Below are 13,051 nucleotides of genomic sequence, written 5' to 3' on the forward strand. Positions count from 1 at the left end.
AAGTAAGAGGAGGAGGAGGAGGAGGAGGAGGAGGAGGAGGAGAAAGTAAGAGAACATTTATTATGATCAGACTTGACAAAACACAAAACATTGTACAATATCAAGTGTTGTTATGCATATGTAGCAGAGAATAGCCTTGTCGGGGCATCAGTGGAAGAGGAAGCCCTTGGTCTTGCCAAGGTTGGACCCCCAGGCCAGTGGAATATGGGGGGGCAGTAAGGGGAATGGTTGGGGGGAATACCTGTATGGGGGAGGGGGAAAGGGAGGGGATGAGGGGATTATGGACAGGAAACTGGGAAAGGGAATAACACTTGAAATGTAAGTAAAGAAATATATCTAATTAAAAAATTCTTTGAAAAAGTGAGAAGAAATGTTAGAGCTCATATGCTTCTTGTGGGAATGCAAGCTTTCAACCCATTTGGAAACACGCTTTGTCAATGTCCAGCATAGAACTTATTATAACACAATAACCATTCTTCCAGATTTAGACTACAGAGAAATTCTAGCACTCAACAACAGCACTGTCTCCAAAAGTCAAGGCATTAAAAAAAAAGGGAAAATCTTGAAAGCGTATTGTTCACTAAAACGATGGCAAAATTATAATAAATATGAAGAAAGAGGAGGTTCACTTGCAGCTGAGGCACTTGCAGAGTCTAAGTGGAACGTAGCTTATTTTGCAAAAGTTAGATAATCTTATAACTTTATCACATCATTCAATATGACAGCTTAAAATGCCATATTCAGACTGGCAAAAGAATGTGAGAAGGGAGAAGAGATGAGGAAAGACATTTTATATTATATTAGAAGTCTGACATACTTTTAATAGAAGTGAAGTTACAGGTAAAATTGTAAGAAACTTATCTGGGACTTTCCAGTGTGTTCCCCCTCCCAACCCCTGTGCCCGAGCCCCCACTACATATTTCTATTCATTCTCCTGGCCCTGTGGACTTCTCTCCTTCATCACCCCATCCCTGATTCTGCCCCCCTTTCCTTCTCCTATCTCCCACCCAAGTCCCTCCTTCCCTCTGCCTCCCATGATTTTGTTTTCCCTTCTAAGTGGGATTCAAGCACCACACCTTGGCCTTCCTTCCTGTTAATCTTTGTATGGCCTGTGAGTTGTAGCGTGGGTATTCTAAGCTTTTGTGCTAGTATCCACTTATCAGTGAGTACATACAATGTATGTTCTTTTGGGTCTGGGTTACCTCACTCAGGATTTCGCCCATTTATTTGCCTGCAAAATTCATGAAATCCTTGTTTTGAATAACTGAGTAGTATTCCACTGTGCAAATGTACCCCACTTTCTGTATCCATTTTTCTGTTGAGGGACATGTGGGTTGTTTCCAGATTCTGGCTGCTATGAACCTAAAAGTCCCTGATGCCAGAGATATGAGTCCAATGGGGATGACATTAGCCAAAATGCCCAATACCAAGGAGATAGGACCTGTAGAGACCACCTTTAGTAGATAGACATGGCTAGCAGTTGAGGATGGGGCCACCCACCCATCTCAAAAATTTTAACCCAGAACTGTTCCTGTCTAAAGGAAATGCAGGGACAAAAAATGGAACAAAGACTGAAGGAAAGGCCATCCAGAGAGTGCCCCACCTTGGGATCTATCTTATCAGCAGACACAAAACCTTGTCACTATTGCTGATATCAAGATGTGCTTGCACACAGGTGCCAGGTATGGCTGTCCTTTGAGGAGCTCTGCCAGTATCTGAATAAGACAGATGCACATACTCAAAGACAACCACTAGACTGAACCTGGGAACCCCAGTGGAAGAGTTAGGGGAAGGATTGAGTGAGCTGAAGGGGATTGAAACCCCATAGGACGAATAAGAATATCAACTAACCGGATCCCCAGAGCTCCCAGAGACTTAGCCACCTACCAAATAGCATACATGGACTGGTCTGTGACCCCTGCTACATATGTAGTAGATGACTGCCTTATGTGGCATCAATGGGAAAGGATGCGCTTGGTCCTCTGGAGGTCTGATGCACCGGAGAAGGGGGATGTTAGAGGGATGAGCAGGGTGTGCATGGGTGGGTGCAGAGTATCCCCTTAGAGGGAAAGGGGAGGGCAGGTTTGGAGGGGAGTGTGTGGAAAGTAGACCAGGAAGGGGAACAATACTCGAAATGTAAATAAATCAACAGAAGAATGGAAACAGAAAATGTGGTACATTTACACAATGGAGTACTGCTCAGCTACTAAAAAACAATGACTACATGAAATTCATAGGCAAATGGATGGAACTAGAATATTATCCTGAGTGAGGTAACTCAGTCACAAAAGAACACATATGATATGCACTCACACTGATAAGTGGATATTAGCCCAAAAGCTCAGAATACCCAAGAAACAATTCACAGATCATATGAAGCTCAAGAAGAAGGAAGATCAAAATGTGGATGCTTCATCCTTTCTTAGACATGGGAGGAAATACAGACAAAGAGTAGAGCAGGGACTGAAGGAAAGGCCACCAAGAGACTGCCCCACCAGGTGATCCAGTCCATATGCAGCCACCAAACCCAGTCACTATTGCTGATGCCAACAAGTGCTTGCTGATAGGAGCCTGATATGGATGTCTCCTGAGAGGCTCTGCCAGAGTCTTACTGATACAGATGAGGGTGCTTGTAGCTAACCATTGGACTGAGCACAGAGACCCCAATGAAGGAGTTAGAGACAGGACTAAAGGAGCTGAAGGGCTTTGCAACCCCATAGGAAGAGCAACAATATCAACCAACCAGACCCCCAGAGCTCCCAGGGACTAAACCACCAACCAAAGAGTACACATGGAGGGACCCATGACTCCAGCCGCATATGTAGCAGAGGGTGACATTGTCTGACATCCATAGGAGGAGAAACCTTTGGTCCTGTGAAAGCAATGTCAGGGTGTTGAGGTGGGAGTGGGTGGTGGGAGCAGGAACACCTTCATGGAAGCAGGGGTAGGGGGAAGGGAGAGGGAGGAAAGTGGATAACATTTGAAATTTAAATACATAAAATATGCAACAAATTTAAAAAATAATTAATGAAAAATGAAATGTATTATATGGATTTCAAAATGTGTCTCTCCCAGCTATATTGAGTTATACAGAGAAACAGGACCCTACCTATAGTTCTCTCAATTAACAATCAGATGTGTACCCTTTCTGTTTAGTTTTTTAACTCTGTATTCTAAGGATCCAGCACTCTTGGGGAGAAATAAATCCTCTACCATGATGCTAGAAAATAGGGCTGTATTTGAAGGAATAGTTACCAGCAAGAAGAATGATGTCTTAGGACTGTGCTAGAACAGGGACCGCCTGAGGCAACATAAGCTTTCTGAGCTGATAACATAGCACCCCAAAAGAAAATAATGATCCAGTCAAAAGCATGAGTCTAAAAATGTTACTCAAAATAGATGCTCACAGCTACAATGGCATTTATGGAGTTTACTGGTGACTTCAGAAAAATATATTATGAACTTAAAACTAAATATATTGTGTTTTAATTACATTTGTTGCATTAAGAAAAAATAAGGTGATTAAAAAAAATCTAAGGAGGAAGCCAAGGTCATTATTGTGTAGGCAATGTCAAGAAGAAAATGGCAAATCATGACAAATAAGACATATTCATAGGGGGCTGGAGGGATGACTCAGAGGTTAAAAGCCCTTGTTACTCTTGTAGAAGACATGGGTTCGGTTCCCAGCTCCGATGTGACTCATGAGTGTCTGTAACTACAATGGCGTAGATCTGAATTCCTCCACGCTCTCCCAACTGCCACAAGCACCAGGTACACATGTGTTATGATGCATACATGCAGGCAAAGCATACACGTTAAGGAAACCATTTATACAGAGCAAAAATATACATATACATACATGCATGCCTATGTATATATATATATATATATTCATACGTACATTGGGAGAAGCCACAGGATAGGCCATGAAAACCCTCCCCAAAGGCCAGCTGATTTTCTCATGCACACTCCCATCCCTATGATCTAAGTCAGCCATGTCCCTTATTTCAGTCAAATCTCTGGATAACACTCTAATTCTATAAACACACAGATATCGTAATTCTGTAAAGTGTAAGGTTTATTTTGAAGCAGCTTGTGTGGTGGTCGTTTGCTTCCCTGGGAAGCATTGTGGCACTCGGTGGCAGAAAAATGAGAGCGATGACAGAGCCAAGGCAGGGATGCTCGCTGTTAAAGAGCCTGCATTCAGTGAAAGCTTAGGGATGATCTGTAGTCATGTCATTAATTTCTGTTCATTCTGTTTTGAAAGAGAGACATTTAAAGGACTCTGACATAAGATATTGTCCCCCAATACAAAGGAACATTTAACTCTGTTTAGAGACTCTTGTAGATGACGACTGTATTTACATCGTTACCACCCTCCGTTTCCCCCCTTCCCCGCCCCGACTCCTCTTCTGTCTCTCCCACTCCTTCTCCAACTCATGCCCTCTTCTTTAATTATGGTCACATAGATATATGTGTCTGTATGTTTATATAAGTACCGCCTTCTGAGTCAGTTTGGTGTTGCTCAAACGTCTTTGTGTTCAGAGCTGACCACTTGGCCCTGGATAACTTATCAGGGCCCATTCCCGGGGAGTAATGACTCTTCTCGGCAGCATTAACTGCCTGCAGCTCTTCATTACACAATGCAACTTTTAAATCAATGTTAAAATGCTCCAGGCAATACAATTCATTAGCGCTATTCATTTAGATTGGCTGTGCAGAAGACACTGTTTGAGAGCTGGGAAGATTTTGTTGTCCTTGTGTGAATTAAAAAGGCCGCCCCTTAGGTATTTGAGTCGTTAGAGCCAGCTATATAAAATTTTTGATTTTAAGAGAGATTGCTAATTTTTTAAGTATTTTAAATCATGGGTGACATTGATATACTAAATAATTCAAACATTACTCAAGAAACATTAAAATTTGCTTAATTTATAAATTTTCTAGTTTTGAACAACAATATATTTGATCTATTTTTAAATAGTTTGGAACGCAGAATTTAAAATATAAACCTAATTGAATAGGATTCATATTTAAAGACCAACTACTACTATTTTCTATACAGAACAATCATGAACCTCCCCAAGGCATGAGAAGGACGAAACCCATAGGTCACATGACAGAGCAAGTAACAGAAACTAATTTATGCTGTTTAGAGAAGAAGCACATCAGCACAGATGATTCATAAATATGTGTGTAATAATAGACATAGTAGTGAAGTTCAAAAGAAGTAAACAGGAGAGAAGTAAACATAAGACTTAACATTTCACCTGAAATATTTCCCTTGTCAAAAAGTTCTCAATTGCACCAAAAAGTTTGTGGGTGATAAGCACATAGATGACTATAGTATTATTCATTATATTTTTATCATAATCAATTGATATCTCTCTCATGAAACTGCTTAAATAAATATCCTTGCAGAACCCAAGAGACCAATAGAAACAGTGAATTGGACCTAACTCAGATATTCTCAACTTAGCTTAGCTGTGAATTTGATTGCTGAGCAATTAAAATCATATGACCATAATTTTCCTTTAGCAGAAAAACAACCTAAGGATGGAGATGCTATGATGCCTCATATATGATGTCTGATGATCAGACAGGGTGACAACTTGACATTCATGGCATTTCTTCCAGTGAAAGGGACAAAGTGAAGTGATTTGGGGGAAGACAGTGGCTGGACCATGGTGCTCTAAGAAAACTTGAAAGTAATCTGTCAAATTCAGAAGTGAAAACTCCAATATGGACAAAAATCTTCACCTTGCAAACCTAAGGGAAATGAAATTAATGATTTTATTCATGGAGAGAACAGGAACGACACTGAAGTACTACAGCCAAAAGCAATATGGTCAGGGTGTATTGCGTGCAGGCGTGGAAATATCCACCTGTGCACAATTAATATCTGCCTGCAAAACATAGAGGAAAAGACATCGTGAGGGGGAGGGTGTCCTTTTCTTGTCATATAAACCAGCACACTGTTTGACAGCTGCTGTAAGTGCACACGTAGCTATGATCACAAAAAATGGTTGAGGAAAGGCAAGATAAACTTCTAAAATATATCATGTTACTGAATAAAATACTAGGCTAAATTAATAGTGGTGGCAGAATAATAATATATAAATGATATATACACACACACACACACACACACACACACACACACACACACACACACACACACACACACACACACACACACACACACACACATATATATATATATATATATATATATATATATATATATATATATATAAAAACCAAGGCTTTGTGGCCATTGCTGACTTTACTCTGCTTCATCAGAAATGGGCTCTCTTCCATGGAGTTTAGACCTATATCACATTAACCAATTCACCCATAAAACATGGTCCTCAATGTCTTTGGGAGTACTTATAAAGGCAAAATTCAACTCTATCCAAGACTTTCTATCAGTGCCGACAATACCCCATGAGATTCCCAGGGAATTCCAAAACCTGATCCCCCCAATAGTTTTATTTTTAAAATGGAACCAAAATGAACGGGCATGGCAGCATTTACAGGAGGTTGCATAGGGCGTGCATACCCCCTGTTTTGTAGGAACTCGATTTTCCATTTTGTGTATATGTAGTCAATTCACCTTTTCTGGTAATGTTTTAAATCCAGATACTTCAGAGGAATGCGATGCTGTAAAGCATGTGGGAGGGTTTGCATCCTGCTCACTGGTGGGCTAGACTTGGGTTCCTCTGCACAGCGATAAAAAGGAGGCTCACACACTGGAGCTCTGTGAGACAAAGGTGGTGTGGCCACTCAGTAATGCTATTACTCATCTAACCCAAGGCTGACTGCTTGGCTTCCTTCCCACGGAATTACTCCCTATTAGACTTGAGAATGCACAGAAGTTTTTGGTTTGATTCTGGTAATTCCATCATTTGAGAAGAAAATCAGTTTCCTAAGAAAGTGATCATCTGTGCAATTATTAAAGCACTCAGAATTCATACTTGGTAGTCTGACAAGCTCACTAAAGTATTTCTCACTATATCTACAAGTTTCTGCCCTACTGACTCTAAGGTATTCAGTATACTTTTATTCTTCTGCAGAGATAAGTGAAGTCACTTCATCTAGTTTTCCTCAATATCTAAGTAACACAATGTCTCTCGACCTTTACCAGTTTGGTATTAGGATTCATAATTTTTCCCTAGGAAAGAGAAAAACATAATATTCTTTTATTTTCTGTGAAGAATACCGTGAGATGAATTTTTGGTATTATTAGGATATTTGTCCTTATGTATTGGGGAAACATTCTCATTTTAAATTATAAATCATGATTATAATGTGGATAGGATTATATTAATCAGAATTAATATAAAAATACAAGATCATTTGAATCCAGGTTTATTTTCATGCAATAAATAACTTTCATCCCAAAACTGACTTTAAGTTTTATATATTTTTAAGCTCTATTCATTATTGGTTATACTCTCTTTTAATAACTCTTAGTATCAACAAAATTATAAATTATGTGTATATACATGTAAATACAGATATATAAAAACACATCTATACATAGACACATATTTACATATATACATATACAGACATATATACATATATAAGCACAATTGCACACACATTCACACAAAGCTGCTTATATATGAGGAGGTAAGGAAAGAGTGGAAAAATTTGTATGTGTGCCTCTTTGATTGTTATTTTAGCATGCGTGTTATCTGAGGGACCTGAGCCCATCCTATTACTTAGAAAGCAGAGAGAGAGAGAGAGAGAGAGAGAGAGAGAGAGAGAGAGAGAGAGAGAGAGAGGGAGAGAGAATTTCTTGAATATTTTTAATGTAGTAAAATATTATTCCTTTTGAGAGTTGCTGTAAATGTAACTGAATGCTAAGAAAGCTACTAATACGATTAAGGAGAAAGGATGGGTAGGCTCTCCTAAGCCAGTTAAAACCAGGGTGCTGGCCACTCCACTCAGTAATAAATCATGTCTGCAATCTGGAAGCAGAAAGACCATGTAAGCATTTCTATCATTTCCTGCTCATAAAAGCTTGGATTTTTGAAGAGAACAAATGCAATCTCACGCAGACTGAACAGTTAACTTCAGAACTGGTTTGCCTAGCAGAAAACTGAGGCTTTGGCTTGCTTTGTTGTGAAATCTAGGGCACGATTACAGCAGGTGCAACATAATTAGTTCTAAATGATATTATTTTTTAATCTGAATAAAGGAAAAACATACCTTGCAAGCTCTGATAAGAGAGTATGACTAAAACTTTAAACTTGGATATCACTGGAAATTAGCTTTCATAATATAAGAACAGAAGAGAAAAGAGTGAATAGGAACATTATATGAGTATAATCTGGTTATTGAGAATGAAAATTAGATCTACTCTACTGGAAAGAATGTGAGTGTACGTTGATTCTACAAAAGTAAGTATATAGATACTTGAGTGAGTTCATGAGAATTTTCTGTGTGTTAGCCCCGGCTTGTCTTCAGTAACTCGGCCCCAGCTGCTATGTTATTACCAGTTGTCAAATGTGAATCATCTAGGCATTAAAAGGTCCCTGCCATCATAGACTGCTCTCTTGCTCCCTTATGCTATCTCTCTGTCTCTCTCTGTCTCTGTCTCTGTCTCTCTGTCTCTCTCTCTGTCTCTCTCTCTGTCTCTCTCTGCCTTTCTCTGTCTCTCTCTCTGTCTCTCTCTCTCTCTCTCTCTGTCTCTCTCTGTCTCTCTCTGTCTCTCTCTGTCTCTCTCTCTCTCTCTCTCTCTCTCTCTCTCTCTCTCTCTCTCTCTCTCTCTCTCTCTCTCTCTCTCTCTCATATCCTTGCACCAAGATGGCTTTCCCTCGATAAATCCCTTGCATAAGGTGTGTTGCGTAGTATAATCTCTGTGGTTTACCTTGCCTGCACCCTGTCATGGTGCTCTGCCACATTAATCTTAGCTGTGAATTTCTGTTTCTGGAAGCTTTAAACACAAACTCATCTACATCTAAATCTGTTCCAGGAGAAGGGATCTCTTGTCAGGCTAGGGATTATACGTAAACACTGTCATAACTCACTTTTACATGAAAATGATTCAACATAAAACCAATGGATCAATGTCAAGGTCGTGTGTCTTCAATTTCATCACAGACTGTACAATCTGAATATGGATGGAGACAGTAATAATGAGGAAAAATTTAGTTAGGGTTACTGGAATGTAGATCCCCTCACATTTACTCACAAATTAGAGGGGGGATATCGTAAAGGAGCTGCATTGGCCTAGGTGAAAGTCTTGGATTTATTCATTGCCAGTTGTCACTTACACATGTAACTATGCAGAAAGGCAAAACATATGAGTGTAGTGGAATTTTTGAGGCGATGGAATAACATACTGCCTAAGAAGATCCCTCTGGCGTGCATCAATGTTTCAAGCATCATCCATGATTACAACTTGAGGGCAGACATTACCCACAGATTTCTGTGAGATAAGACAGAAAATGTCCATATATGCAGTGTATTCAATTCACCCATTTTAAACTGATAATTCGCCTTCTGTGCTCTCTCTCGACAAATGTCAGTTTGAAATGCAAATAACTGTGAGTGACATTAATATAGAAATTACCCATGAATCTGTTTCAACTTCAAGCAAGAAGTAAATTTTAAAACGTGAACACTTAACTTAGAGGTAGGCTAATTACATATCCCAGCAGGGCATGACTCAGACATGTTCAGAAGACTTCTTTTAGGAGGAAGAGGAGATGGTACAAAGTATGTGGTTGATCAAGTAAGTGTGACACTCAAATTCTTTCTAATGTTATTCATTTATCATCTGTCTATCTAGTCATCTAACCACCCTTCTAGTCCGATAGATTTCGACTCATCAAACTTCCCTTGTGCACTGTGAAGACTGAGGACACTGCACGCCATTCTCCTTTTTCCCTGGATGATGAGGCTTGTGGGTATTTTGTTGTCCTTTGAGTCTGTTTGATGGGTAAGAGTTTCTCACCCTGCAGTGGGAAGCCATCTAGTTCCTAGAGATTATGCATGTATCTCTTCAAAGCTCTAGTTATATTACATATAGATTAATGTCTGGCCAATCCTAGATTTTTCCAGGTAAGGAATATTATTGGGCTCCTACTCAGAGGATTGGGACAGGAAGTGGAGAGAAGTCACATAGAGAATTAAAAGAAACATGACAGTTTCTTTGGCTTCACTCTAGATTTCAATGTCCAAATTGAGAGAACTAACAAGGCACTTTTGAGTTTTCATTTGGGTTAAATATTGTTCTTTTTGGATGAACACGGCAAACAGAATTTAGAATATCTTTGCACCATTTCCCTACTTCCTACCATAAGAGCTCTGTACTGAAGTAAAATAAACCTTTAATTTGAGTGAGTTGCTATTTCTTTACTAATTGATTCTAAACACTTTTATTTATCAAATTCTAATCATGAGGAAATTGGCAGCCATATCATAATAGCATTTATTATATAAATATGTACATACATTCCAAAGGGTGGAGCATTGTAGGAAGCACGGTTTAGATTAAGCATGGGAGAAACAAGGACTGTCAACCTCAGGGGTCGATTTTCTTCAGAGGCAGTTGATGAATGATTTTCACTTCGAATGCTGGAGTGAAATGGACATTCTGGTGAGCCTTCATGATCTATTAGAGGCCAGCCTCTACCTGAATACCCCATAACATCCTGAGAATTGTTCAGGGCAGTATTCTGAACTTTGACTCTCAGTGATTAGAACACATCTCTATAAAAGGCCCCATAGACGTTGCATCCTCCATCAATAGAGACTATGCTCATCACAGATCCCTACACTAGGGCCTTGCTCTGAGCCCTGTTTCTCAGCCAATAGAATCCATTATTAGTGTAAAGATCACAGGTGTTTTGCTACGTCACAAGGGAATTTCCGTGCCGCCAGCCCTGAAGCTTTGTAGTGAGAATTGATACATGGAGACTTCCCTCCCAAAACTCTACTATGTTTAAATGTGTGAGTAAACCTGGAGGTCAATCCCTGAAGGCTATGACCCAGTGCCTGCAAAGATGGTACTGTCTTGAGTGTCATTATTTACCTTTCTTAGATTGTGTCTTCCCACATCCTCCCTGCCACTGGTCATGATGCTTGTAGAGGTCTCTGACAGAAAATGACAGAAAAAATGGCCAGGAGGTGGTGGTGCATGCCATAAGTCACAGCACTCAGGAGGCAGAGGCAGGTGGGTCTCTGTGATTTCAAGGGCAGCCTGATCCACAGATTGAGTTCTAGGACAGCCAAAACTACAGGGAAGAATCCTGTCTCAACCCCCATCCCTCCCATGCACACAAAGAAATAACAGGGTAAGGGGGGAGACAACAATATTGCATTTGTTTCTCAGAATCCACTACTGAGTTTTCAGAATCAGAATGTTGTACGATGAACTATAAAAAAAGGTGGATTGTAAGTGAAAGATCTAACACAAATTTAAATGATTCCTTCTTCGAAACCAAATTGAAAGTTAAGAAGCTAGTCCTGTCTTGTTTCTATAGATTCCTTTCTACATAATGTAGATAGTCATTTTTTGTGCTGGTTGTGTGACTGGGACTGGTTTCACAATATTATTCATGCTAAACATGCACTCTTACATCACAGAGCAATGTCACTGTTGTTGTAGGCCAGCTGTGACCAGGCCGTGAAGCCTTGTGATCTTTCTGTCTTTGTCTCTTGTGCCCTATAGATGCTTGTTAATTTGACACAGGCATCATTTCGAAAGAGGGAAACTCAACTGAAAAAAAAAAAAAAGCCTCCACCAGATTGCCCTGGGGGCAAATCTGTGGTGCTTTTTTTTTTTTTTTTTTAAATTAGCAATTGATATGGAAGGTCCAGCCCAGTGTGTGTAGTTCCAATCCCAAAAGGGTGGTCCTGAGTCCTATAATAAAGGGGCTGAACAAGTCATGAAGAACAAACTAGTAAGCAGCACTCCTCCATGGCCTCTGCTTCAGTTCCTGCCTCCCCTTTCCTGCCTCGACTTCTCTCAGTGATTGTGTGTGCTTTTGGAGTTGTGAGATGAAGTAAACCCTTTCTTCCCCAAGTTGCTTTGGATGAGGAGCTTTTAGTACAGCAATGGGAGCCTAGCGTAGGTAGCTCCAAAGTAGCTCTGATTATAGGTGTGAGTAATCAATCTAGGGAAAGGATGTTAGTTGTTTTGGAAAAATCCGGCTAATGTTCAGGAGGCAGGCCAAAATGCCCGGGTTGGGAGAGAAACGATGCCCCTGAGAGGGAGAGGAACTGCATAAAAATCACACCGGATAATCCAAATTTGGGTCGCTGTGCAGGTTACCAGTATAAAACATGATCTATTTATTATATGTATGTGTCTGCTTGAGTGTATATTAATTCTCCCTCCCCCCTCTCTCTCCCTCTCCCCCTCTCTCTGTATGTATATATGATGTATGTATGTATGTATGTATGTATGTATGTATGTATGTATGTATGTGTGAATAGGTGTCTGAGGAGGTCAGAAAGACTTTGGATCCCCCAGAATTAGAACTAAGAGTAGTTGTCAGCCTCCAGATATGGTGGCAGGAAACTGCACTCAGGTTTTCTGGAAGAACATTAAGTGTCTTAATTATTAATCTACCTCTCCAGATCACCAACCCAGCCACAAAACATTTGACCAATCATCTGTCCTGCTTGCAAAATGAACAGAAGCAATGATGTCACAGCACTTGTGGGCGTGGCCATCAATGTATGGTTTGAATTGAGGACCACTTTGTAAAAGGGAGCTCATGCCTGATACTACCTAGATAATATTCAAAAAGCAGAGACTGGGTAGCCCAGAGAACTAGAGTAGAAACAAATAGAACTGATAAAAAAAAATCAAGGAATTGATTCCTCATGATATTCTGTTATATTCATAGATTGGTGCCTTGTCCAGTTTTCATCAGAAAGGCTTCCTCTGGATGCAGATGGAAATGGATACGGCGACCCACAGCCAGACATTATGCAAAGAGAGAGTCTAAATTGGAGATCTCCATTGGGTTTTGTCCCTCAGAGGTCAAGAATTTCCATGGGAGAAAGGGAGGAATGATTGTAGGAGTCA

At 40.1% G+C, this 13,051-nt stretch overlaps 1 protein-coding gene across 1 annotated transcript in view; it reads right to left on the minus strand.

Annotated features, from left to right (window-relative positions):
• Kcnq5 (potassium voltage-gated channel subfamily Q member 5) overlaps positions 1-13,051 on the minus strand; it is a 550,136-nt gene that overhangs the window by 303,209 nt on the left and 233,876 nt on the right. The gene's annotated exons all lie outside the window — the stretch shown is intronic.

The sequence above is a fragment of the Rattus rattus genome, chromosome 4, assembly GCF_011064425.1.
Source record: "Rattus rattus isolate New Zealand chromosome 4, Rrattus_CSIRO_v1, whole genome shotgun sequence".
Classification (NCBI taxonomy): Eukaryota; Metazoa; Chordata; class Mammalia; order Rodentia; family Muridae; genus Rattus; species Rattus rattus.